Source organism: Schistocerca serialis, chromosome 3, assembly GCF_023864345.2.
Source record: "Schistocerca serialis cubense isolate TAMUIC-IGC-003099 chromosome 3, iqSchSeri2.2, whole genome shotgun sequence".
NCBI classification, from domain to species: domain Eukaryota; kingdom Metazoa; phylum Arthropoda; class Insecta; order Orthoptera; family Acrididae; genus Schistocerca; species Schistocerca serialis.
Genome location: NC_064640.1, coordinates 432657162 through 432684194, shown reverse-complemented (window position 1 = coordinate 432684194; position 27033 = coordinate 432657162). Strand labels below are relative to the sequence as shown.

Sequence of the window (27033 nt, the reverse complement as noted above, 5' to 3'; positions counted from 1 at the left end):
TAATGCTTGTGCAAAAGTCACCCTATATGCTAACAGAACAAAACGCACAAGGGCTGCGCCCCCCCCCCCCTCATATCTCTCAGGAAAAGAAATAAAATATAACACATTCAGGTGTTTTTATTTCAAGAAAACGATTTAAACATCAGTATTACATTGATGTTTAACATGGCCGGATCTCAAACATTTCTTTGGCTACTGACAAGTCGGCATTCGTCTTCCAAAATATAAAAAACATACCGTATCCCCAGGTCCAGCCACAAAGCCCCCCCCCCCCCCCCCCAACTACAAACTATTGTGTGGGCACCCTTTAATATGCAGTACTGAAGCGTGTGCAGGAGCCTCGATATTTAACAAATTCCTTCAACCGGATGGTATTACCGACAGAGCTGCGAACACTTTGGTCCATATTCCATGGGTACAAAGGGTATACAATCCACACACATATTAGCACACTTGATTAAACTAGCTCATAGTACGTAATCTGAGCTTGTAAAAAGTCAGTTTTATCGAAATTTCAGTTTTGGATTAAAATTAAATAATTTGATTACTCTTACACTTGAACATGTTTTAGTATCCTAATTTGGTCTATGGCACAGAGATGACGATTTCTTAAGATGTTCAGTGCGACATTTACTTATAATATACACGCAAATATTAGTGAACCCACAGTGGGAAAGCATTTGCATACTGCTAGACGATTGCTACTGTTTTTAACTGCACATGGAAACACATCAGACTCCATGATTTTTTTTCCTTTGAGAATACCTAGAATCCGTAACGGTGAATGTGACCACATTCTACGGTCTCTGAAAATTGATGAGGTAATTTAGGAAACACAATAATTGCACCGGTACAGAAACACTGAGACAATTTTAATGCGTCTTGCGCGCATAAACTGAAAAGATCTGATGATGGAATAAAACTTTTACTATGCCGTGGAACGCACGTTAACTGGGCCTTTTCTAACAAATTGCATTCCGAGACTCATATTTGCCTTCAGTGACAAAAATAAAATCTGCCGAGATATACTTTCTCGCACACTACGACCCAACTCAGAGTTCCAGTTTCGGGTCCGAGTACCAGCACAATTTTAATCTCTCAACCTGATAACAATGTAAACAAGGCATTCGCTACACTACACTCTTCTCTGTTATGTTCCAGACGTGAAATGAATAATTTATGAATTTCATTTCACAGTAATCAGCAGCACAACTGCAGGACGTTATACTGAAATCAGGAGCAGACAACACGAAATAGGGAAAAATTAGGCAACAGACAATTCACACTGTTTTCCACACAGCCCAAAACACAAGAGGAGTAACAGCTAAATCTGTACGATATCTATTTTTAAAAAAAATATTAAAAAAACCTAGCACACAGCTTTTCAAATGTGTCTTCTGTACACAGTGCTAACAGAAAAGCTTGATATATAATATCAATACATACACCTACTTCTACATTGGAGACATTCCGATCAGAGGCGATCTGCAGATTGTGGTACTTGAAGACATACTTAATAGACAAGATTCCATTTAAACATTTATTTTGAATCGCCGACCGGTTTCAACAGTACTTCGCTGTCATCTTCGGATCTGCAGTACGACACACACACTGTATTTCTAAATGATGAGGTATGTTACCTGTATATATGAAACAATATAGTTGTGTATTTCATTACTACTGTTTACAAATGAAATGTGTGTCTAGGTCGTACTGCAGATTCGAAGATTAAAGCAAAGTACTGTTAAACTGGTCATCAACTCAAAATTAGTATTTAAATGCGATCTTGTCTCTGAAATATATCCTCAAATATCAGATCCACATATTCCGCAAGGCCGGACTAGTGTCCAAAATTCATTGTAATGGTTTCACAGAGCGAGCCTTTATATGATGCTGAAAAAATGTGTGTAATACAGCTAACACAATTTAAATGCGTCAAAATATTTACAAGTAAGGGGCACACTAACATCTGGAATCTTTTACTGTGTGAAAAAAGAACTGACGCTCTACTTTATAGTATACTAAAATGAAGTGGCACAGCAGTATATATTAATCAAAATCTATGGCAACTCTACATTTTAGATATGAGCAATACCAGCAATTTTTTTGCTGTGCTGTTGATTATAGTACGCTAACCAACAGGAATTATTTATTACTTTTTACTTACACTTTTCTCTGAACAGCTATCGAATTTGGTTAGAATAATCCCAGTTATAAGACTGAGTTTAGCATCAAATGATTTCAGATGTACGCATAACGGGGAAAGTCAAGTTAGAAAATCAAAATACTGGTTTCTAGTATCCAAAACCCGAGTACCACCTAAGAAATAACTTCATAAATAAACTGACATTACCAATGCAGTGTTCAGTGTAATCTCCTACTAACCAAAGGCAAACACCCAGTAGGCAGTTACAAGCACAATTCATCGATATGTGCAGCCTTAAGCTACACAAAAGTACACATTCAATTCACTACATGGGCTCAAAAATACGCTCTGCTGTAGTAAAATACAACTATGCTATCAGCATGAGCTCAAGGTTAAGGTGTATCCAACAACAAAAATAGATGCAAAAACGCGATATGCATTTGCAGTTTTAACTAAATGCACTTCACAGTGCAGGTTTTCACGATAGTATCTTCACTACCAAATGCGGGGATTTGGTTAAACAGCCCACGAGAGTTTCACCACTCCGTATCCGCGGTTTCGCGCGCTCTATGCAGACTTAACTACGTTACTAATTATAGACAGATCTCACCCTCTGGCGGAAACCGAAACCTACATATGTTCCACATGACATCGTCAGCTGACAACAGATTAAACATACCGACTAAAGGCGGCTACCGCAAAACGTAATTTTGCAATTCTTTTTTTTATATAGCTTTTGCTTGCAGTTTTGAAATTCATAATGTGGCTCCGTGACCTGGAACATGATTTAACCGCCGCAAAAAAACTCTTGCAGTGGAGATGAATGTGCTGCTACAGGTATTTTCTTTCTTGCTTACTCAAGAATATTACCCCTGATGATAGATATTCCCCAGAGAAATCATAAGTTGCAAATGCTTCTGAGTAATGTGGAAGAACATAATACTTCATAGGTGGTCTTCCGGAGCTATCATTGGAAAATTACTCACACTACAATGCTATGAATTAGTAGATCGGCCTTCTAATTCCTGTGGAAGTTTCACGCAGGACTAAATAGATAACGACGAAACCGTGCAGCACAGTATTTCCTACGCACCCTCATGGCTATTATACGTGCTACGAACAGGGTGTACTTGGTCGGTGGCGATGTATTTCTTATTGCAATTGAGTGTTTCCATTAAGCTTCTATATCTGTTTGTTACACTGATAATTTTGCTTATCCTCCCCTACAAGCACAACAGAGCCCAACAGTTTGCACACGGAAAATATTGAAAGGAATACTATACCTTCGCCGCCGAGAATACCGGCGGGAGACAGACGTTTCTTTGGCGTCTGTAGTACTACAAAAACAATAACACACGCCCCCGACACCACTTCTAATACACAACACGAATACCTTCCGGTTGTTTTCACTAGCGTTCCACCGTATAATTTCAACTGTTTGGTCACACTGTGGCTTAAAGATATGCCTCTTTCTTATCACTACTCTCGTTCTGTGCAAGATATCGATAAAACACTATCGATAATTGCTAAGAAAACGATCATATTTGTAGTGATAATGCCGTATGGTTTTTCTAGCCGTTTGTAGAGTATAATGTCCATATCTGGTATTTATAACACATATATGGTTATCTTTCATTATTACATGCTGAAATGAAAACTGATGTAAAAATGCACATTCACAATGTATGCGATCAATTCAAGTAAGTCATCCTTCAAACCGTAGAAATTTTCCAATAACTTTGCGATGTATTATTACAGACGCACAAGACTATATTCCAAAACTCTTTCAGTCACGGGAGTCTACACGTGTCCAGTTGCACAAAGTCGAGAAAGCAGGCTCTGCGGTCGATAACAGCGTGCCACGGTCGCCTACTGGGGGTCGTGTGCGCACAGTGGATGCCCCACTGTGGATGCTACTGTGCGATCACGTGACACCGCTCGGCGCCACGCGAGGCGCTTTCAAACGGGATATGTACTTTCACTGGTTGGTTTGCCGCGTGACAATCTTAGTCACCACAGAAACCACGCACCACATTATTTCGTCTCATAGTAGTAGTAGTAGCTTTATTCATCCGTAGATCTATTTTTACAAGGATATAGGACATGCCAAAGTATGTACAAGTTTAGACCAATTTAAAATAAGCTAATTCGTATACACATACATTTACAGACTTCTGGTTAGAGACAATCATTAGATTTACTCCTGGTATACAATACTTTTCTTTAGAAATAACTTATTGAATAATGTAATACTACGCTGTTCACTCATATCTCACTGTCATTCACTGGACACACTATAAACACATTGATTCACAGCACTTCACTCACTACACACACAAACACACATACACACTGGTGATCTCTGGGCCATTTTCTGTACCACAACTTCCCATTTGCTATCCTGAAAAACTGAGTCAGCAACCCTTTACAATGAGTGAGATGTTGAGCTCAGAAAGAGGAAGAGGTGTGTATTGAGCAATGCATAGCTTGAGGGTAAATTTTTCGAGAAAAGGAAAAAAGAAGGGAAAAATCATAGTGTGAAAGTGTTATGTGGAATGTTTGATATTTTATGATCATTATTATTATTTATTTGTATAACCCCTACTCTGTTTTAGCCAAGTAATCCTTCAATGTACGAAATGTATTACATAACAGGTACTTTTTAGCTATCTTTTTAAATAAGTGTATTTTTGGAATTTCTTTTATCTCTTCTGGTAATTTATTTTACAGACTTATTCCTTGGTAGAAAATGCTGTTTTGAGTTTTATGTTTATTTTTTCTTGGCATGGTCATGAAACAAGAGCATTGCAGCTCACGGACGATGCCTCCCAGCGCAAATGCTTATAGTATGCTCTATGTATCTTTATGAGAAAGGATAATTTGTCATAATGTTTATGTAGGGATTATAACAACTAAAATATTCAAGAAACTAAGTGTTTGCAGAAAACTGTGGTATCAAGCAATCTGCAAACTCCACCTGATATGGGAAGTACGCTGACTGCAAGAACTGCAACTTCTGCGGTTGATAAAGGTGCAAATTGTTGTTTACGTAAGATTCCCCAAATAAATGTTTTGCTTGTCTTCAGAGCTCGTGTGTCCCGCTGACTAATGCTGGCATAGTTGTCACTAGTCACATGTCACACATTCTAAGGCGAGATGAAACTGTGCAGCAGCAGGAGCGTGTGTTCTTGTGGTAATTGGGTTTTTGTAGCCATGTTTATTTTTGTGTGGAAATAGGCATCAGGAATTCACAACCCGGCGTGTCTGAACAGCCCTTTCCTGCAACTTCATAAGGACTGAAGAGGAAGGGACAGAAGAGAATGTGCACTCTATCTTGGCAATGTTTTGTAAATCTTGACTGCAGGACAGCGCTGGAACCACCGCCATACCAAGGAGAAGTCACAATTTCTCGTGAAAAACTTGGTAACGAAAGAAACTCAAATTATATAATGATTGCTTAACCGACACTGCCGTCCTCCCCAACCGTAGTAGTTGAGCGCCTCAGAGAGAACCTGCAGAACGTCGTGAAGAAGTTTCGTGATCATACTATTGTAATAGGGGGAGACTTCAATCTACCAGGTATAGAATGGGATAGTCACACAATCAGAACTGGAGCCAGGGACAGAGACTCTTGTGACATTATCCTGACTGCCTTGTCCGAGAATTACTTCGAGCAGATAGTTAGAGAACCAACTCGTGAAGCTAACGTTTTAGACCTCATAGCAACAAATAGACCGGAACTTTTCGACTCCGTGAATGTAGAAGAGGGTATCAGTGATCATAAGTCAGTGGTTGCATCAATGACTACAAGTGTAATAAGAAATGCCAAGAAAGGAAGGAAAATATATTTGCTTAACAAGAGTGATAGGGCACAAATCGCAGAATATCTGAGTGACCACCATCAAACGTTCATTTCTGAGGAAGAGGATGTGGAACAAAAATGGAAAAAATTCAGAAACATCGTCCAGTACGCCTTAGATAAGTTCGTACCGACTAAGGTCCAAAGCGAGGGGAAAGATCCACCGTGGTATAACAATCATGTACGAAAGGTACTACGGAAACAAAGAAAGCTTCATCATAGGTTTAAGAGTAGTCGAATCATAGCTGATAAGGAAAAGCTGAACGAAGCGAAAAAGGGCGTAAAGAGAGCAATGAGAGAAGCATTCAACCAATTCGAACATAAAACATTGGCAAACAATCTAAACAAGAACCCTAAAAAGTTTTGGTCATATGTAAAATCGGTAAGCGGATCTAAATCCCCTATTCAGTCACTCGTTGACCACGATGGCACCGAAACAGAGGACGACCGAAGAAAGGCAGAAATACTGAATTCAGTGTTCCGAAAGTGTTTCACTGCGGAAAATCGTAACACGGTCCCTGACTTCAGCCGTCGCACGGACGCCAAAATGGAAAATATTGAAATAAACGATATCGGAATTGAAAAACAACTGCTATCACTTAGTAGCGGAAAAGCATCCGGACCAGACGAGATACCCTTAAGATTCTACAGTGATTATGCTAAAGAACTTGCCCCCTTTCTATCAGCAATTTATCGTAGATCGCTGGAAGAACGTTAAGTACCTAGCGACTGGAAGAAAGCGCAGGTCGTTCCCATTTTCAAGAAGGGTCATAAATCAGATGCGAATAATTATAGGCCTATTTCGCTTACATCAATCTGTTGTAGAATAATGGAACATGTTTTGTGTTCTCGTATTATGACGTTCTTAGATAATACAAATCTCCTTCATCATAACCAACATGGATTCCGCAAACAGAGATCATGTGAAACTCAGCTCGCCCTATTTGCCCAAGAAATTCACAGTGCCGTAGACACTGGCGAGCAGATTGATGCCGTATTCCTGGACTTCAGGAAGGCATTTGATACGGTTCCGCACTTACGTTTAGTGAAAAAAATACGAGCTTACGGAATATCGGACCAGGTTTGTGATTGGATTCAGGATTTCCTAGAAGAAAGAACACAACATGTCATTCTTAACGGTTCAAAATCTGCAGATGTAGAGGTAATTTCGGGAGTACCGCAGGGAAGCGTGATAGGACCTTTATTGTTTACAATATACATAAATGACTTAGTTGACAACATCGGTAGCTCCGTGAGGCTATTTGCAGATGACACGGTTGTCTACAAGAAAGTAGCAACATCAGAAGACTCGTACGTACTCCAGGAGGACCTGCAGAGGATTAATGCATGGTGCGACAGCTGGCAGCTTTCCCTAAACGTAGATAAATGTAATATAATGCGCATACATAGGGGCAGAAATCCATTCCAGTACGATTATGGCATAGGTGGTAAATCATTGGAAGCGGTAACGACCGTAAAATACTTAGGAGTTACTATCCGGAGCGATCTGAAGTGGAATGATCACATAAAACAAATAGTGGGAAAAGCAGGCGCCAGGTTGAGATTCATAGGAAGAATTCTAAGAAAATGTGACTCATCGACGAAAGAAGTAGCTTACAAAACGCTTGTTCGTCCGATTCTTGAGTATTGCTCATCAGTATGGGACCCTTATCAGGTTGGATTAATAGAAGAGATAGACATGATCCAGCGAAAAGCAGCGCGATTCGTCATGGGGACATTTAGTCAGCGCGAGAGCGTTACGGAGATGCTGAACAAGCTCCAGTGGCGGACACTTCAAGAAAGGCGTTACGCAATACGGAGAGGTTTATTATCGAAATTACGAGAGAGCACATTCCGGGAAGAGATGGGCAACATATTACTACCGCCCACATATATCTCGCGTAATGATCACAACGAAAAGATCCGAGAAATTAGAGCAAATACGGAGACTTACAAGCAGTCGTTCTTCCCACGCACAATACGTGAATGGAACAGGGAAGGGGGGATCAGATAGTGGTACAATAAGTACCCTCCGCCACACACCGTAAGATGGCTCGCGGAGTATAGATGTAGATGTAGATGTAGCTGAGTGGTCAGCGCGGCGGAATGTCATGCCTAACGACCCGGGTTCGATTTCCGACTGGGTCGGAGATTTTCTCCGCTCAGGGACTGGGTGTTGTGTTGTCCTTATCATCATCATTTCATCCCCATTGACGCGCAAGTCGCCGAAGTGGCGTCAACTCGAAAGACTTGCACCAGTCGGTCTACCCGACGGGAGGCCCCAGCCACACGGCATTTACATTTACCGACAGTGTTTACTGTCAATAGATCTGCGTTTTAGTACAATCATGTCAATTAATGTGTGAGAAATCTGTTACGAATAAAAGTCCTGCAGCCCAGATTCCCCACTGCTTTCCGACACATACGGTACTACAGTAATTCATTTGCGCTGCGCAGGCTAACGTCTGTACCATGTCTCTTCTGAAATTTGGGCGAAGCTAACGAAAACCACAAACTGTATGTCTTGTGTAAATTTTATTTTCTGCGTAGGAACTCAAAGTTTTATTAATGTTATCCTCTTCATTTGCTTGTTAGTTAATTAAAAAAAAAAAAAGATCATGAACACATTGTACATATGATTTATCAACTGAACACTAATTCACTAACCACTGTTTTTATATAACACAATGTATGTGTTCGTACTATATATGAGGCTACTTCCTCTGTTCAACTGGTTTCACCCTGTGCTTCGAGCGACTTACGAGTATGACTGTCTCTCTCTTGCTCTAGCTGTCTAATTATCTAACTCTGAGTGTGTGTGTGTGTGTGTGTGTGTGTGTGTGTGTGTGTATTTTCTTCCACCCTTATTCTCTGTTTCGCCTGTCTGTGCTTCCTTTCTGCATAGTTATTTAGTTTACTTCGTTGAATATTCTGCTTTTCCATAGAGATTCTTTTTCTTTTAAAGGTAGTTTCCTTCCACTACTGCCTTACATACAAGGGAACTCTCTTCTTTGCTGAATTTTTGGTACAAGTTCTCGGTGGATTTAAAAATCATACTTCAAAGATTAAAGCAAACACTCAGGTAGCAACACAGTTACAACCAGGAATTAAACTCTATAAAACAAACAGTCTTAGAGAATGCATATGTCACAAATATTGTAGAAGTATGTCACTATTTATGTATCGTGTATCTTTAAGATTTCGTATTAATGAGTATTTCAAAAGATTTAGCGATTTCAGAAGGAAGATATTCACTTCCCTGTCTCGATACTTCAGATAGTAACTAGGCAGGCTTCCTCCGCTGAATTTTTCACCTGTAGGTGGTCGGCTTGGTTATCAGTCGAAATATCAATGCAATAAATCAACATCTTTCGGGGGCAATCCACAAACCTCTTGGAATTCTCTATCTTTATTTGCTGGGTAATGGTTGTGGTCCATTAATAATTCGGCATATTTGGAATATAAGCTTTTGCTTTTTAGGACTCTTTGGTAATCAGAATATCTTGTTTTAAAGTTTCTGCACGTGTGAACTACAAAAACAGACACAAAAGAGTTGCATAATAATCGATAAATTTTTGGTTTGTTGAGCCTTTCAGTAGTTGAGTAGCTGAGAACCAGGGGTGAGCCCGGGGAAAGATGTGCGATTGAGCCTCATTTCCAAACATAGCAACCACATTTTATTGTTATTTTAAAGAAGGTTTGACATGATTTAAACATAACGCACGACAGTGCACGTTACCAATTTGTCCCAAACATCAGCGGACGAAAATGCGGTTTTTCAGGAGGTCATATCTCTGATTCTATTGATCACAGAGATAAGGGATCAATTGTTTTGGATAGCCCTAGGCATACCGACTATTTGTATACCTATCGGAAGAGCTGGCATACTGCAGCTGTCCTATAATATAGGGTTAAAATTTAAACATTACAAATTTCCTCCAGCCTAGGCAAATTAAGCAATTCAGTTGGTTGGTTTGCATTAGATGTGGTCTAGAATCGACCTTAGAGTCTTACAAAAGCACCATCTCTTCATGGTGGTTCCTGAAAAAATTCAAAAAACCACGAGTCTTCGGTACGAAAAGTGGAGATGGTCACTTCTATACTTTCTGTTCCCGACAGATTGTCGAAAATGTTACCATATGTTCTTAAGATGATTTTGTCGGGGAATTTCGAAACTTTTTTCGATATTGTTATCCGTTACCAAGTCCCAGAGGTTGAAAGTGGTACTTATGATGTAAAATATGGACGTAAAATTTTGTCTGAGGTGTAAATGGTGAATTAACTGACGTTGCGGACACAAGGAAAGGGTTCGAGGGCCATCGAAAGGGTTATGAAGTCACCAAACTATGTGTATAGTCAGCATGTGTCACTGTTTGGCAGGCACTTCATGCCAAAAGTGCTACTGCAGTAACAAAAAATGGGCTAGAAAGGGTCTTCACATAATTCAAAAGAACTTACAATGACTACAAAAAATTTTGTAAGACTGGAAAGACTACAAATTCAGTAAAACACTTCTAATATGATTTTTACTCTTTTCTGATTCAAATCGTAAGTCGGGCGTTTCCGGCGAATAGCGATCTATGAGCAACGCAAAAATGTAAAGCAAACGATTTCGTGTTAACCTTAAATTATGCGGGCTTATTTGTTGTTTATCTTATGAACCAAAGTATATAAATGTGTCAAACTAGATAAATAAACTGTCAAAACTTTAGTGACCTATAGAATTCGAATTAAATAGGATGTTTCACAATTCATGTTACACACTTCTAGGGGTTGTAGAGAGGACTTAATAGATCAAGTTTTACATAAGAACCCATGTCCTGAACCAGCATCCAAAGACTCTACACTACGTCAAAGTTATATACAGGGTGATTCCATGATGATATTACAAACTTTTTAGCGTGATGGAGAAGGATAAATGTCAATTTGAGATATGGGTCCCAGTACTGGAAACGAAAGAGTCAAAAATTATAAGCGAAAAACGTTCTGATGCCTCTGACAGTGGAATACTCGTACCGCTACTGTTGTTGAACAGATTGTAGGGTAGGAAACTTTCAGAGGTAGGAGTATGGACCAAAACAAGAAAAAATGCCTAATAAACATGGGCTCTAAAATGCATACCTTAAGAGCTATAAACACTCGTTCAGTAGAGGAGATGTGTTTCACAGTAGCGAAGATGAACAACTGCTCATAGCTCCTCAGGTCTGCATTTTAGAGCACATGCTTACTCGACATTTTTTCATTATTTTGGTCTCAGAACGGTTTTCGTTTATAACTTTTGACTCGTACGTTTCCGTTACAGGGACCCTCACTTCAGATTGATACATTTGTCCTGCATCATCCAAGAAAGTTTGCATCTTCATCACGGAACAACCCTCTATATAGATACATTTACAGGCGCCGGCATCTATAACTTTGACGCTGTGTAGCGTCATTGGATGACGTTTCTGGCCGTGAGTTCCTATGTAAAACTTGATCTATTAAGTCCCCTCTACAGCCTCTAGAAGTGAAACACCCTTGTATAAGCTGCATATGCTGCTCTAGCAGGGAAAAGAAGGGAACCGTTGGCAAAACGCTCGTGTCGGAGCACAAAGAGGCGAATATGTTCCTAAGGAAAACACTCTTGACAGAAACCAGCTGCCACGATCTTCATTCCGCCTTCCTCGCTAAAATTTTAGCATGCGGACATACCCGCTCTTTTTGTCCTGAAAGAGAATAGCAGAGGAACAGTGACGGTTGGAAAGAGATTAGAAGAGATTAGACACTGCCGGTGAGCGAGGGGGGGGGGGGGGGGGAGGGGAGAGGAAACAGTGATGGCGAGAGAGAGAAAGTGTCAGCGAAAGAGAAAGAGAGATGGACGAAGACAATAGCAGTGGCAGCCAAAGACAGAGGAGATACTGATTATTTATTAGTGAAAGACAGTGGAAGTAAAAGAGAAAGAGAGATGTATATAGACAGAAGCAGTGGGAGGAAAAGAGGGAGGAGACAGCGGAAATGAAAACCAGATAAGTGGGCACCATACATAGGTATTGGGGCGGGGAGTGAGCGGGGGGGGGGGGGGGGGGGGGCGGGTCTGGAGCCTCTCAGACTGGCGAACTTTAACATGTAGGTATAGGACAGCGTGCATTTGGACCGAAATTTTAAACCCGTGGGTATAGGGGAAAAAATAAGTTTCCCCCTCCCCCCCCAATTTTTGTGCTGCCAAAGTATGGTAGAGACATAAAGAAAAACAAAATGAGTGGCAGAGGAGAGTGTGGAATGTACCGTAAATCAATGGGAGAAAAATGAGACGGTCGGAGAGAGACTCAGGCAGTAGTAATGCGAGGGAGATGCTGTTGTCTGAAGGCTTCACCACAAAGAGAGACTAAATAAAAGGATTTAGAATGTTCTGTGTTAAAAGAACGTGAATGTGTTTGCATACAAAAAAAAATTCTGAGAAGGCGGAATGAAGGTTGAGGTAGCTGTTTCCCCACTTTGTTGAATGCAGTGTTATCCTATACTACAGAGCCAGTAAGTACACTCTCGAAAAAATTATGCAGAATGAGACATGTCATTGCACTGAAAGTCGACGCCTTCGAAGAAATAGTGCGAAGTGTTCCGATGCAGAGCACCAGGTTTCTACGCAGATGTACCAGAGTAATTGTTCCTAATTTTCTCATGTTGTAGGGGACGAGAATGAAAACATTACTTATGTATAATACAGTGAGACACTTAAAGTAGTAGATGAGTTTTGCTATTCGGAGAGCAAAATAACTGATGACGGTCGAAGTAGAGAGGATAAAATATGTAGACTGGTTATGGCAAGGAAAGCGTTTCTGAAGAAGAGAAATTTGTTGACGTCGAACATATATTAAAGTGTCAGTATGTCTTTCCTGAAAGTATATGTATGGAGTGTAGCCATGTATGGAAGTGAAACATGGACGATAAATAGCTTAGACAAGAAGAGAGTAGAAGCTTTCGAAATGTGGTGCTACAGGAGAATGCTGAAAATTAGATGAGTGGCTCATGTAACTAATGAGGAGATACTTAACAGAATTGAGCGGAAGAGGAATTTGTGGCACAACTTGACTAGAAGAAGGGATCTGTTGGTAGGACACTTTCTGAGGCATCAAGAGATCACCAATTTAGTATTAGAGAAAAGCGCGGAGGGTAAAAATCGTAGAGGGAGGCCAAGAGATGAATACATTAAGCAGATTCAGAAGGATGTAGGTTGCAGTAGTTATTCGGAGATGAAGAGGCTGGCACAGGATAGAGTAGCATGGAGAGTTGCATCAAACCAGTCTCTGGGCTGAAGACAACAAACAACAACAACAATACAGTGTCTACAACTGCTTCGTTTTCTATAAAAAAAAGTCAGTGCTCATAACTCACGAGTTTAGATGCTTTTGCTTCATATGTTATTTTTATCAATGAAAAAATGAACTATTGAAGTTAGGTCGTTACTATTAGTCACAATTTTTTCTATGAAATTTATTTCGTTGGTTTCGGGTATTAAAATACGTAACATTATTTTTCTACGAAGTAGGGAAAGACAGGCTTTCTAATTACAGAAGAGACATTGAGAGTTAAATTTGCTATCTCCAGTATGTAATTATTCCTAGTACATTTTCTGAAGCCACATTTCTGATTTCCACACATATTTTCAATCATAATTAGAGTAGATTGTGGTAGCATCAAATTTAAATAATATTTATAAATATATTTGCAATTTTGATTATATTTAAAGAGTAGCAGACTGAAAGAACAGTAATAAACTTGTTTGAAAAGTAGTGACGAAGACAGTTATCAGGAGCCCAAACCACCACAGCTAGGAAACTAGATGATAGCTCAGCCATGACCTACACGGCAAGGGGGAAAACTGATACAACTGACAAACTTACAAGTTCGGCACGAGATGTTACTCAGTAATGAAATACTGTCAAATGTATGTAAGCTCCATTTAATTTTATTTTTTAAATTGGTTTAATTTTCTTTCACTTCACTTTAAAATAGGAGGCTAAGTATTACAATGATATGTACATTGACGAAATGTCTGGTGCTAGTAATGCTGCGTTATGAAGTGTTCTGTCCCCACTCGTTCCCTGGCGTGCTAACACACTTCAGTAAATAGATATCAGCGCACTCGCATGTAAACCGCCATGAATTGTTCAATGGGTAGCGTATTATAACTTAATTGCCTAGAGCACTGTCAAAGGCGCTTTTCGAGCCTTTTGTTCGGGAAATGTTCGGATCACAGCATCAGAGTCTAGTTGCCTTGCCATTTATATTCAGTTTCCTAGGTTTTCAAATCTGTGAGATAATGATGATATATAGTTCATCTGAGACAACTTTTAACACGAGCCAGAGTGCTGAATGACCTTTATGTTTCAGTTGCAGTCACTGGAAGAGAGTAAAAGATGCACATAGCAAGACATACAATCGGAAACAAGCTCAAAATTTTAAGCTCGTGTATCGTATTCAAGAGTTCCAATGGTTCCAAAGTAACGTATTCAAAGTTACAAGTATGAATTCACATCAAATATTTAATTTGTTCTTCTAAATCCGTTGTGACATCATTATTGTATTCCTTGATAAGTAACGTGCATGCCTCAGCTACCTGAGCTTTGAGTACTTCCATAAAACCTTAGTGTTTCATCTAGAACCTTCACTGTTTCATATCGGTTCTTCAAGTTGGAAAAAGTACATTTCCTCGAATAAAATTTCTTAATTCAAATCTTTGACTTCATCCTTGGTTTCATAATGAAATGATTCCCTCTTCTTAGTGCGCACCTTCGGAAATTCACGATCGATATTAATTGCACTGGGAACAACTTCAGATCAGGGAGAATGGCGTCCCAGCTTTCATGATGATATTTTGGCTCAAATGGCTCTGAGCACTATGGAACTCAACAGCTGAGGTCATCAGTCCCCTATAACTTAGAACTACTTAAACCTAAATAACCTAAGGACATCACACACATCCATGCGCGACGCAGGATTCGAACCTGCGACCGTAGCGGTCGCGCGGTTCCAGACTGAAGCGCCTAGAGCCGCTCGGTCACCAACGCCAGCATGTAATAAGTTCTCAAAGTGTCTTGTTTCAACATCAGAGGTAGTATTTCGAGCTTGTAGTGATTTGCTTCTGTTGTCAATTGCTGCCAACAACTTTAGCTAAACTGATGCCATGATTAAACACTTAAACGATCTCACATAATCCAAAACACCCCATTTCACAGAAAGTGTGTCAGCTGACAAATTTAGTCACTGAGAGTTTCAGTAGCAATGACAGTCTTATCCAAGTGAGCTGCAATTGGTATTGCAGTGCGAGTTTAGCACTTCAACGGGTGTCAGACATGGAATTTAAAGAACTTCCCGTGCTCTGTTAGAGTTACCCACCATTGTGGACTTCTACTGAACAGGTTGTAAAGAAGCTCAATCACTCCGAAAAAAGTGCACCACTGGCCATTAAAATTGTCACACCAAAAAGAAATGCAGGTGATAAACGGGTATTCATTGGACAAATATATTATACTAGAACTGACATGTGATTACATTTTCACGCAATTTTGGTGCATAGATCCTGAGAAATCAGTACCCAGAATAACCACCTCTGGCCGTAATAACGGCCTTGATACGCCTGGGCATTGAGTCAAACAAAGCTTGGATGGCGTGTACAGGTACAGCTGCCCATGCAGCTTCAACACGATACCACAGTTCATCAAGACCGGCCGTGGTGGCCGAGCGGTTCTAGGCACTACAGTCTGGAACCGCGCGACCGCTACGGTCGCAGGTTCCAATCTGCCTCGGGCATGGATGTGTATGATGTCCTTAGGTTAGTTAGGTTTAAGTAGTTCTAAGTTCTAGGGGATTGATGACCTTAGAAGTTAAGTCCCACAGTGCTCAGAGCCATTTGAACCAAGTTCATCAAGAGTAGTGACTAGCGTATTGTGACGAGCCAGTTGCTCGGCCACCATTGACCAGAAGTTTTCAATTGGCGAGAGATCTGGAGAATGTGCTGGCCAGGGCAGCAGTCGAACATTTTCTGTATAAAGAAAGGCCCGTACAGGACCTGCAACATGCAGTCGAGCATTATCCTGCTGAAGTGTAGGGTTTCGCAGGGATCGAATGAAGGGTAGAGCCACGGGTCGTAACACATCTGAAACTTAAAGTCCACTGTTCAAAGTGTCGTCAATGCGAACAAGAGGTGACCGAGACGTGTAACCAATGGAACGCCATACGATCACGCCGGGTGATACGCCAGTATGGCGATGACGAATACACGCTTCCAACGTGCATTCACCGCGATGTCGCCAAACACGGATGCGACAATCATGATGCTGCAAACAGAACCTGGATTCATCCGAAAAAATGACGTTTAGCCATTCGTGCACCTAGGTTCGTCGTTGAGTACACCATCGCAGGTGCTCCTGTCTGTGATGCAGCGTCAAGGGTAACCGCAGTCATGGTCTCCGAGCTGAAAGTCCATGCTGCTGCAAACGTCGTCGAACTGTTCGCGCAGATGGTTTTTGTCTGGCAAACGACCCCATCTGTTGACTCAGGGATCGAGACGTGGCTGCGCGATCCGTTACAGTCATGCAGATAAGATGCCTGTCGTCTCGACTGCTAGTGATACGAGGCCGTTGGGATCCAGCACGGCGTTCCGTATTACCCTCCTGAACCCACCGATTCCATATTCTGCTAACAGTCATTGGATCTCGACCAACGCGATCAGTAATGTCGCAATACGATAAACCGCAACCGCGATAGGCTACAATCCGACCTTTATCAAAGTTGGAAACGTGATGGTACGCATTTCTTCTCCTTACACGAGGCATCACAATAACATTTCGCCAAGCAACGCCGGTCAACTGCTGTTTGTATATGAGAAATCGGTTGAAAACTTTCCGCATGTCATCACGTTGGAAGTGTCGCCACCAGCGCCAACTTTGTGTGAATGCTCTGAAAAGCTAATCATTTGCATATCACAGCATCTTCTTCCTGTCGGTTAAATTTCGCGTCTGTAGCACGTCATCTTCGTGGTGTAGCAATTTTAATGGCCAGTAGTGTATCTGCTTCATGACAACTCTCAGCTGCATGTACTCCACATAATGCTATAATAAGCAGACAAAGAAATTTTTCAAAAGGATTTCACTGAAGAAGAAGTGTCTGAGCTCGTTTATAACACCCTCTAATACTTTTTCCTTTACCATAACCTTGTCCACAGCATCTACCGATAGGAACTGAGTCGTTCACAAGTGCTGATGAAATTAAATGTGTTATAGCACTCTTGTTATCTTATTACAATGTAGGTATTTCATGTGACTCTTCAAACTTTCGCAGCGGATGTGTTGTAAATAGTCTTCACGGGTTTACCGCCGGATCACTATCCGGCGGCAAACCCGTGAAGACTATTTATAGGTATTTCATATTTATCAATTTCCTTCTTGAAGCAAATATTACGCAGAATAAATGTTGTTTGTTTAGTTTGATTTGAATCAGGGGTTGCACCAACAGTAACTGAATAATATTTTTCATTTTATCTCGGTCCCAAGATGGCATACGTGACATGATGTATCACTTGACAGATAATGCGACTGTAAACGAATGCGATTGTAAACGCTTTCCAACTTCTTGTCGGTCTCTGGCCCCGCTGATGTACTTTGCAAGAGCTGGATCATACTGACTCAACAGTTCTAACAAGCCGAGGAAATTTACATTATTTGTATCTCCAAGTTTCTGAACCTCTGAAGCCCAAGCCTCTTTGATCAAGAAATAATGTCACATCAACTCAGGTGACAGTACCCATGTAAGCTGGATATTCTTAACACCAACAAAAGAGGAACATAACCTCTTTACAACACGCAAGTGCATAGCAAATGCACCCTTTCATGCCATTTGAGTTCTTCACTTCGACGATTCTTCCAAGACGACTGTAGAGAAATGGAAATATTTTATGATGTTTTTTTGTATCCTTGAATCCAAAATATTTTCCGTATACTCGTTTTTCGTGTGAAGTCACCTTGTGATAGAATCAGAAGTGCCTTATCTTTGAATGTTGTTCGCAAACTTACCAAATTATAGTGACGTTTCGCAGCTGTTGCGGTGTACATTTTTTGGGGAAATGTTTTGGTAGGATTACCAACGACATTGAAAGAAAGCGCATTTACGACTCCGTCGGAAGGTGGTTTTAGTGCGCTACATACATTCAAGATTACATTCAAGATTAAACACGAAATATAACTGCATACAACTGGTCGGTATGACTCACAAAACTGAACAACCAAAATGGAAAGGAAGAGCTAGATTGGTTATGCTGGTATGGGGTAAAGTTCTCTTTTTTATTAAATAATACAAAATTTATTTTACAGTAGCAGTCTGATATTTGCCAACTTGGTACCCTGAGGGATCTGAACCCTTGAGACACTTGGGCCCTCCATGAGGCTTGAGCCCTAGCGATTTTGCCCCCCCCCCCCCCCCCCTTCCACCCGATCGTCGAGCCTGGCTGTATCGTGTGTATTAAGGTTATTCTGTATCTTTTCTAGAGTCACTGTTTCCTCTATATGTTGGTTACTCAGTAGTAATTGTATTATTGTAAGTGAATACAACAATTTTTCTTTTTTTTGGCCCGGGGGGGGGGGGGGGGGAAGGGACAGCGTGGATTACTGTTTGTCTATTGAATGCGTGTTGGTGTCCTACGTGTGTGATGTGTGAATGGTGTGGTTTTCCATCACCTATTTCACAAACTTTATGAGTGAGTTTTCCCACCATACACATTCTCTAAGGCTGTCTGTTTTTGTGAGTTTAATTCCTGTGTGTCGTTCATTTTTCTGTCTGAGTATTCTGCTTAATCTGTGAAGTATGCATCTGAAAACTACATGTTTGTGTTTTACTGCTTAATCTGATTGTGTATGATACTGGGTTGTGGGGTTTTGGTATACGGGGTGTATCAAAAAGAATTTTAAAAAAAAATGTTCAAATGTGTGTGAAATCTTAAGGGACTTAACTGCCTAGGTCATCAGTCCCTAAGCTTACACACAACTTAACCTAAATTATCCTAAGGAGAAACACACACACCCATGCCCGAAGGAGGACTCGAACCTCCGCCAGGACCAGCCGCACAGTCCATGACTACATCGCCCTAGACTGCTCGGCTAATCCAGCGCGGCCAAAAAGAATCATCAGATGGAAAAAAATTATAGCTATTATGTTATATGAGATATGTATGTGAACAACGTACTGTTGAAAAGAGCAAACTCTCGAGTTTTACATGGTTCCTGCCACACTGGCATCTGGAAGTGCGGGAATTTTTAAATCAAAGGATTATTGAACAGTGGGTCGGTTGGACCAAATGATTCAGCCTTACATTACTGACCTCCAGGGTCACCGGACCTGACTGTATGTGATTATTTCTTGTAGGGGTTTATAAAAGACTCTGTTTATGTACCTCCGTTACCAACAACAATGACTGAACTGGGACATCGCAAACAGTAGCAGTGGAAACTGTAACTCAAGACATGCTTCGCTGCAGTCTGGGAACAATTTGAATACCGCATTGACATTTGACGTGCAACTCAAGGGGGAAATATTGAACACCTATGAAAATATATGGAAAAAACCTTTTTGAGTTTCCGTTCATTTAACAGTTTGTTAATGTCTCCCCCTGCCCAAATATAATCTGCCGTCACCCCTAATTTTGATGTGACACAGACGTCTGGAACTCTAATAATGATAATAATATAATGTATAAAATGGTTTAATATAAGAGTAATAAATTGTTTATGTCAGTGCTTACCACATCACTCTAGGATAATTGCCAGAAAATTTCAGTACAGGGAGATCAATCATTTGAAAAGTATTAGTCTGAACATTTGAGAAGTACATGTTTCATGAAACTGATTTGAGAGCTGTAATAGCAATAAGCTCTAACAACTTGGCCGCCCGCGGTGGTCTAGCGGTTCTAGGCGCACAGTCCGGAACCGCGCGACTGCTACGGTCGCACTGGCCAGCGGAAAAGTTGAAAATGTCGACTTGAGAGCTGTAATGTGATTTGAGAGCTGTAATAGCAATAAGCTCTAACAACTAGGCCGCCCGCGGTGGTCTAGCGGTTCTAGGCGCACAGTTCGGAACCGCGCGACTGCTACGGTCGCACTGGCCAGCGGAAAAGTTGAAAATGTCGACTGTTGAAGTTATTTAATTATACTGGTAATCGGAATCAGGATGTGTTGGCGTTCCTTAGGCATTAAGTAAAATTTCCTTTAAAGCTACGAAGCTCATACATAATTACAATTTTATTTCCTGCCCATTAATTTCTTCTTCAGAAAACCTGTCGAGTTTCTCCATAAGTGGGAGGTCACTTGCAGACAGTCTTTTCAGGAGGAATATGTCTGTCATTAATTTCCATCGTAATACACTTCCGCTGCTTCCTCTAACAATACATTTGTTGGAGTGGAACGCAGAGCTCCTAGGCAAGTCGTGATGCAGCTAAACAGAATTTTTTTCTGGTTTCGAAATCGATTTCCTCAGGATTTCACTTATTAGATGGCCTTACCCTTTCTATCTTGCTTTACTCAACTTTCTGTGGTTTCCCAGTTCTACCTATGGACTCAAAGAACCGTGTGGAGTTCGTTGTTGACTACAGGTACGGTCAGCCTTTGATGGCGCCTTTTCCTTTCCGAAATGTTTTCTGCTGTCAGCCCCATCTGCTGTAGCCCCATCCACGTGGGCTAGTCTCCAGACAAGCAACTGAAAAATATTCTCTGTTAAACACAGTTTGTAATTTTCCAGAATTTCTTATCATTTTCGATACTATTTTGTTCTCATGATACTTTATTCTCCGAAAGGTAGCCGAGAAATTTGGAAATTGACTTATGTGCAAATATAAAAGCTTTTAGTAAAATGACCCCCCACCCCACGGATAGACGCCTGTCTTCAGCTTTCCAATCAGTTACGCGCGTTAAGAAAGGGTAACATCAATACGTAACACCTGCAACGGTTAAAAAATGTGGGCGTATGACCAGTAGGCTTACTACACGGACATGCAGCTCAATAGCCATGTTTTCCAGTGCAGCGCCTCCTTCCTCCTGTGTATTGTTGTATCATATACGAGGTTTGCCCAGAAAGTAATGCACCGCATTTTTTTCTCGGCTGAAAACAATGCTACGAATGTGAAATATTATGTATGTATTATTTGAAGTGAGAGCGCCAAGTTTCCGTCACTTCCGACAGATAGCGTAACTGGAGGACAGTTTAGAAATGGCGTCTTTAGGTGATATACGTTACAAGCAAGTCTTTGAATTTCTCACTGCAGAGAAAGAAATTGAGGAATATACACAAACGCTTGTGCAAAGTCTATGGAGCATCTGCTGTCGACAGAAGTACAGTCAGTCGCTGAGCAAGTAGGTTGAGATCATCAGAAGGCGGTTCGGCCAACTCCACGATTTGCAGCGGTCGGAGAGACCATCCACGGCTGTCACACCTGACAGCCCTGACGTAGCCCCCTCGGACTTCCACTTGTTTGGGCCATTAAAGGATGCCATTCGTGGAAGACATTTTGAGAACGATGAGGAGGTGATTCACACAGTGAAGCACTGGTTCCGCCACCAGGACAAAGATTGGTAAAGACAGGGCATACACGTCCTTGTTTCGCGCTGGAGGAAGGGAAAAAAAGCAGTGCATTACTTTTTTGGCAACCCTTGTAAAAGGCATAACTTTTACGTTCTTTGTTGTGGTTCTACATTACCCTGATAATGTGCACATAATCCTTGAAATCTAATTGAAATACTGCTCTATATCGCGACTGTTCTCTAGTATACGTTTACTCGGTACCAGCTTAATCAATAAATGCATAGTCAATTACAGTTACATGTTCGTTACAGCGTTGCGTTAACTTCGGTCTATCTTTGTATCCTTGATTACACTGCAGTACATTTATACCGGTTTATCGCCGGCGACAAACTTGACTACACGCCCTTCGTGGCAATGATTTCTTTCCTCGGTTTTCCGTGAGACCCAATGAACATTTTGAATTTTAAACTGAATTTCTCTGTGAAGCTTTGTCTTAATCCTTAAAATTGTGTCCGTAGTTGCAGTTTACTACATCATCACCGCCCTGTATAGTGAAACATCGTCGTACAGAGCAGAAGTTAGTCGTTTGTTCATTATTTAACGCCACGCGGGATCGCCGCGCGGTCTCAGGCGCCTTGCACGGTCCGTGCGGCTCACCCCGTCCAAAGTTCGAGTGCTCCCTCGGGCATGAGTGTGTGTGTTGTCCATATCGTAAGTTAGTTTAAGTTAGATTAAGTAGTGTATAGGCTTAGGGACCGATGGCCTCAGCAGTTTGGTCCCATAAGACCTTACCACAAATTTCCAAAATTTTTCCATTTATTTAACAGTTTTTCATGGTGTTCACGAATTGCCACATCGACAATGAACATGTTATTGGCTGTTCACACATAATTCGCCTTTTTATCTCTTGTACATTTGGACCGTCTGCAGCTGTAATTTTTTCATTACCATTTTAATGGTCTCATCTTGCTTGTTCTTTACAAAGACCTTTCTCCCTGGTTTTGCACTGTCTTTTCCATATTATCTCTCGTTCTGTGATATCATCAGATGGTTCAAATGGCTCTGAGCACTATGGGACCTAACTTCTGGGGTCATCAGTCCCCTAGAACTTAGAACTACTTAAACCTAACTAACCTAAGGACATCACACACATCCATGCCCAAGGCAGGATTCGAACCTGCGACCGTAGCCGTCGCGCGGTTCCAGACTGTAGCGCCTAGAACCGCTCGCCCACTCCGGCCGGCATCTCATCAGATGAGCTGGATATTGTCGGACATGCTATCTGATCAAAAATATTCCGCCGAATAGGTAGGTAATGCTGAACTGACCACTAGACTTCAAGACGCGGACCGTGCAGTATGATACGGAGCATACCTAACTTGACCATACGTCCCGCTTTGGGCGGGACAGTCCCGCTTTCAGGCTGTTTGTCCCGTTGTCCCCAGCCAGACCAAAATGCCCCGCTTTTGCAAACAGACAGGCGTACCCCCTACCCGCCTATACTCATTACATTCGAAACTCGTGGATGACGGTGTCAGCGCGGGCGGCACGAAGAGAGAGCAATGCGAGAGCGAGACAGATGCTGCTGCTCAACTCAGCCGACAATCACATCGCGCGAGTGCGAACTTGACGTGCGGCAACATTGTTTAGTTTTAGTTTGTATTGGAATGTTCTAGCGTAAGTGCACAATCAAACAACTCATTCAATGTTTCCGAGTTTGTGTCTTTGTAACATAAGAAAAATGCTTAAAAGCAAGTGTACCTTTAATATTACTTTGCAAAAAATATCGGTTTATAAAACAACGGAGTGGTGCATCAGAAGTTATTTGTAAAAAGTGTCGTACTGATTTTAATGTTAGTGATGGTGGTGTCAGCGATATTGAGAAACATTTAAAATCGGAAAAACACAGACTTTCCGATCATACTGCTGCTTCCAGCTCGTCACTGCTTGATTTTCTCAAAAGAACTGATTTGTCGACTTCCATGGATTTGGATGTAACGGAAGCGGCATGGGCATATCACACGGTTCAAGAAAACCACAGCTTTCGCTCAAATGTTTAATTCAAATATGTTTTGAGAAAAAATTTAGATGTGCTCGTACAAAATCCCAGGCTATTGTTGTAAGTGTACTGGCACCTTTGGTGATGAATGAATTGAAAGAACATTGTTGTGAAGCCCAGGTCATATCTTGATTAACGGATGCTTCAAATCATGGCTCTGTAAAATTATTCCCAGTTTTGAATATATAAAATCTTCACTTTCACATCTTGTTAAGGTTATATATGAGTTCGAGAGCAGCCTGGTGAAACACCGGATATTGTTGTCGACTATTTGAAGGATGTATTCAAAATTCAAATGGCTCTGAGCACTATGGGACTCAACTGCTGTGGTCATAAGTCCCCTAGAACTTAGAACTACTTAAACCTATCTAACCTAAGGACATCACACACATCCATGCCCGAGGCAGGATTCGAACCTGCGACCGTACCGGTCGTGCGGTTCCAGACAGTAGCGCCTTTAACCGCTCGGCCACTCCGGCCGGCCGAAGGATGTATTACCGTGCAGTGATTTAAATAAGGACACTATGGCATTTTATGGAAAGAATACTAACTGCAATTTTGGAGGAAAGAATAGAGAAGTGGGTAATAATATTTACGAAAAATGGACCCTATCACTCGGAAGACAACTCTTTGGAATTGGATGCGGAGTCCATATAGTTCACAACGCGATCAAAACAGCTTCAGACCGTCTCCCATTGGACTTCGAATCTATGATTATGAAAATTTACTCGTTTTTCGAGTGGAAGCTCTCAAAGAGGTCTGTGATTCCAACGACACAGAGTATAAGAAACTGCTGGGCTACAGCAAAACCAGGCGGCTCGCACTAATGCTGGCGCTTGAAAGAATTTTAAAAATATTTGAGCCCTTAAAAGGCTATTTTCTGAGCATCGAGAAATGGCTAAATATTTTAAAAACATTTTTCGAAAGTCCTATCTCTGAATTATGGTTATATTTTTTGAATGCACAAGCAGCGACTTACATCAGACGGTGTTAAAAACTGAAGTACAATGAGTGTCTACTGTAGAATCTACGAAGGAAATTAAATGTCTTCGAGATAACTTGGCACGCATAGAGTGTTCGCTTTTTCCTCCTCACACCGCCCGTAATCTAATAACAAAATTATAAGATACTGACGCTGTTCCTCTGGGTGTAGAAACTGCGGCGGCAGAATTTTGTAGGACTAACAACGAATACTTGGATCAGTGGTGTCATTTCAATACAGACTTAGAAGTGTTTGACTGGGCAACTCTGACAGACGTACCTGTGTGGGAAGAAATACAGAATATGAGGATTTGCTGATTACACAAGGATTTCTTAGCAGCAACCAAGATACGGACGTATTCGATGAGTTTTCCCTTATTTCCAACCACGTCACAGATGAAAAAGTATCAAGCTGGAATGCTAAAAATGTTGTTACTGGAGACCGTTGAATGGAGTTGTTCACACATTTCCGTGACAACAATCTGAACTGTAAAATATAAACCTTCACGGCCGGAAATATCACCATTAACAAAACGTTCCGCGCTGTTATGCCGTGGCCGAATGTATTTCACCTTAAAACCCAACGTTTCGTCCCCATCTGCGGGGGGCATTTTCAAGGGGGATCGTAGCTACTATGAATGACTCGTTACTGACTACAGCAAAATTCCGCTTCCGCGCAGTGTCGTGACGTCACATGTTTTGAATGCACCAGCGCAGTTGGCCGTTGTCGACTGCCGTCGTCCGCTACTGCTATCACCCCGTGGTAGAAGACCAGTACACATCTTCTTCAGCACGTCACTGCGCGTAAGCGGAATATCGCTGTGGTCAGTAGCGAGTCAGAGTACGAATCGGACATTCAAAGTAGCTACAGTCGCCCTTGACTATGTTCTCCGCAGGTGGGGACGAAACGATGGGTTTTACGGTGAAATCCATTCAACTACGGCAAAACAGCCCGGAACATTTTATTAATTGTAACAATTTGAACTCTACGTTCGTATAATTATTGAATACGTTTTATGTTTGCTTGGAAGTAGCGCATCCGTCGAAAGGTTTTTTTTTTCTCTATTGAACAAGATATGGACAAGTGACAAAACAAAATTTGTCCCAATTTTGAAAGTCATTTTGATTACCACAAATAACATCAAAAAATCATGTGATAAGCTTCATTCCTACTTGAAAACTAGACCCGACATTTTGAAACTGATTTCCTCCTTCGACAAATGTAAAACAAATGCTTCTGCATCTAAGGTTGATTAATTAAAATTAGTTATAATGAACACATTGCTTCATGTCCTTGTTGAATAAATTACAAATAAGTTTTTCCCCCTGAATTCTGAAAGCGTCCTGCTCTGACAAAAGAAAAAGGTCACTTTAAGCATACTCCCATTACCTGTAGGTTAAAATGGAGGCAGCAGCATACAGGCTAAAAATTGAAAATACCTGGATGCCCTTAAGATATCACAAATCCCACACCAATTTAGGGAATGTGGCAAATATAGTAATGGTCGTGGAAATGCTTGGTGACTATGCAATAGCTTACAGCAGCTTCAGTAAACCTTCCAATGAAACAATTGCAAGTAGAAAGCAGTGGAAGAACGAACCACAACACCGTGCAGGAGACATAGTCCGGTAGTATACTGACGGGTCGAAAACAGCCGAGGGCGCGAGGCCGTGGTATTTGGGATACAGCACAGGCTAGAGAGCGCAGTCTCTCAAGGGAAGCTGGCCATGGTATTCCAAGTGGACATATCAGCTATTAGCTTGTGCACGGAGGAGAATTTGAGCAGGGGCTACATATTCAGACAGCCAAGCAGCTCTGAAATCTCTGTCAGGCCTTGCAATGAGATTTGAAGGTCAGTTGGACTTCAGACCTCATGGTGAACACACTGGATGGCGCTACTGTCTATGTCAATTCAACTTGCTTAAATAAACAGTGTATGTAAAATAAAGACTTACAGCCACCATATCCAGCAGCCCAGCACAGACTGAGTCCTTTTCCTGTAAATTTCCAGATGGTGTAGCGGTGGGGAGGGGTGGGGAGGGGAGGGGGAAGGAGGGGGAGAGTAGGGGGGCTTAGGTTAGTGGAGGTAGCCCAACTGATCTATTTTCTCACCAAAATTTGAACTTCCCACCATGATGTCACTGTGATGTTGCCACATCTATGGCCGCCATCTTGGATCCACCATCTTGAGTAAATTTGGCAACAATAAAGAGTGGGGCCGCACCGCCATTGTTCCACTACTAATATTGCCCAGGTTTTTGGGAACCATGCCAAATAGTATAAATGGGGAATATTTAATGTCTACAGAGAAGGGCACGTGGGGTTTTTGAGCGATGGAAGAGCATCACTGAGAACTGGTGTATGTTTGAAAATAGACGCAAACTATTCCACGAAATCCCACTTACAGTCTCAGTGTTAAGTGATTAATCTAGGATTATAGTACA

General features: G+C 41.4%; 1 protein-coding gene across 1 annotated transcript in view; it reads right to left on the bottom strand.

Moving 5' to 3' along the window:
• Nucleotides 1–3602, bottom strand: part of LOC126470318 (cyclin-dependent kinase 10) — a 125348-nt gene extending 121746 nt beyond the window's left edge. The window contains exon 1 of the mRNA XM_050098095.1: nt 3430–3602. The gene's annotated coding sequence lies outside the window, so the exon portion shown is untranslated. The remainder of the gene's footprint in view (nt 1–3429) is intronic.
• Between the last annotated feature and the right edge of the window lie 23431 nt (nt 3603–27033).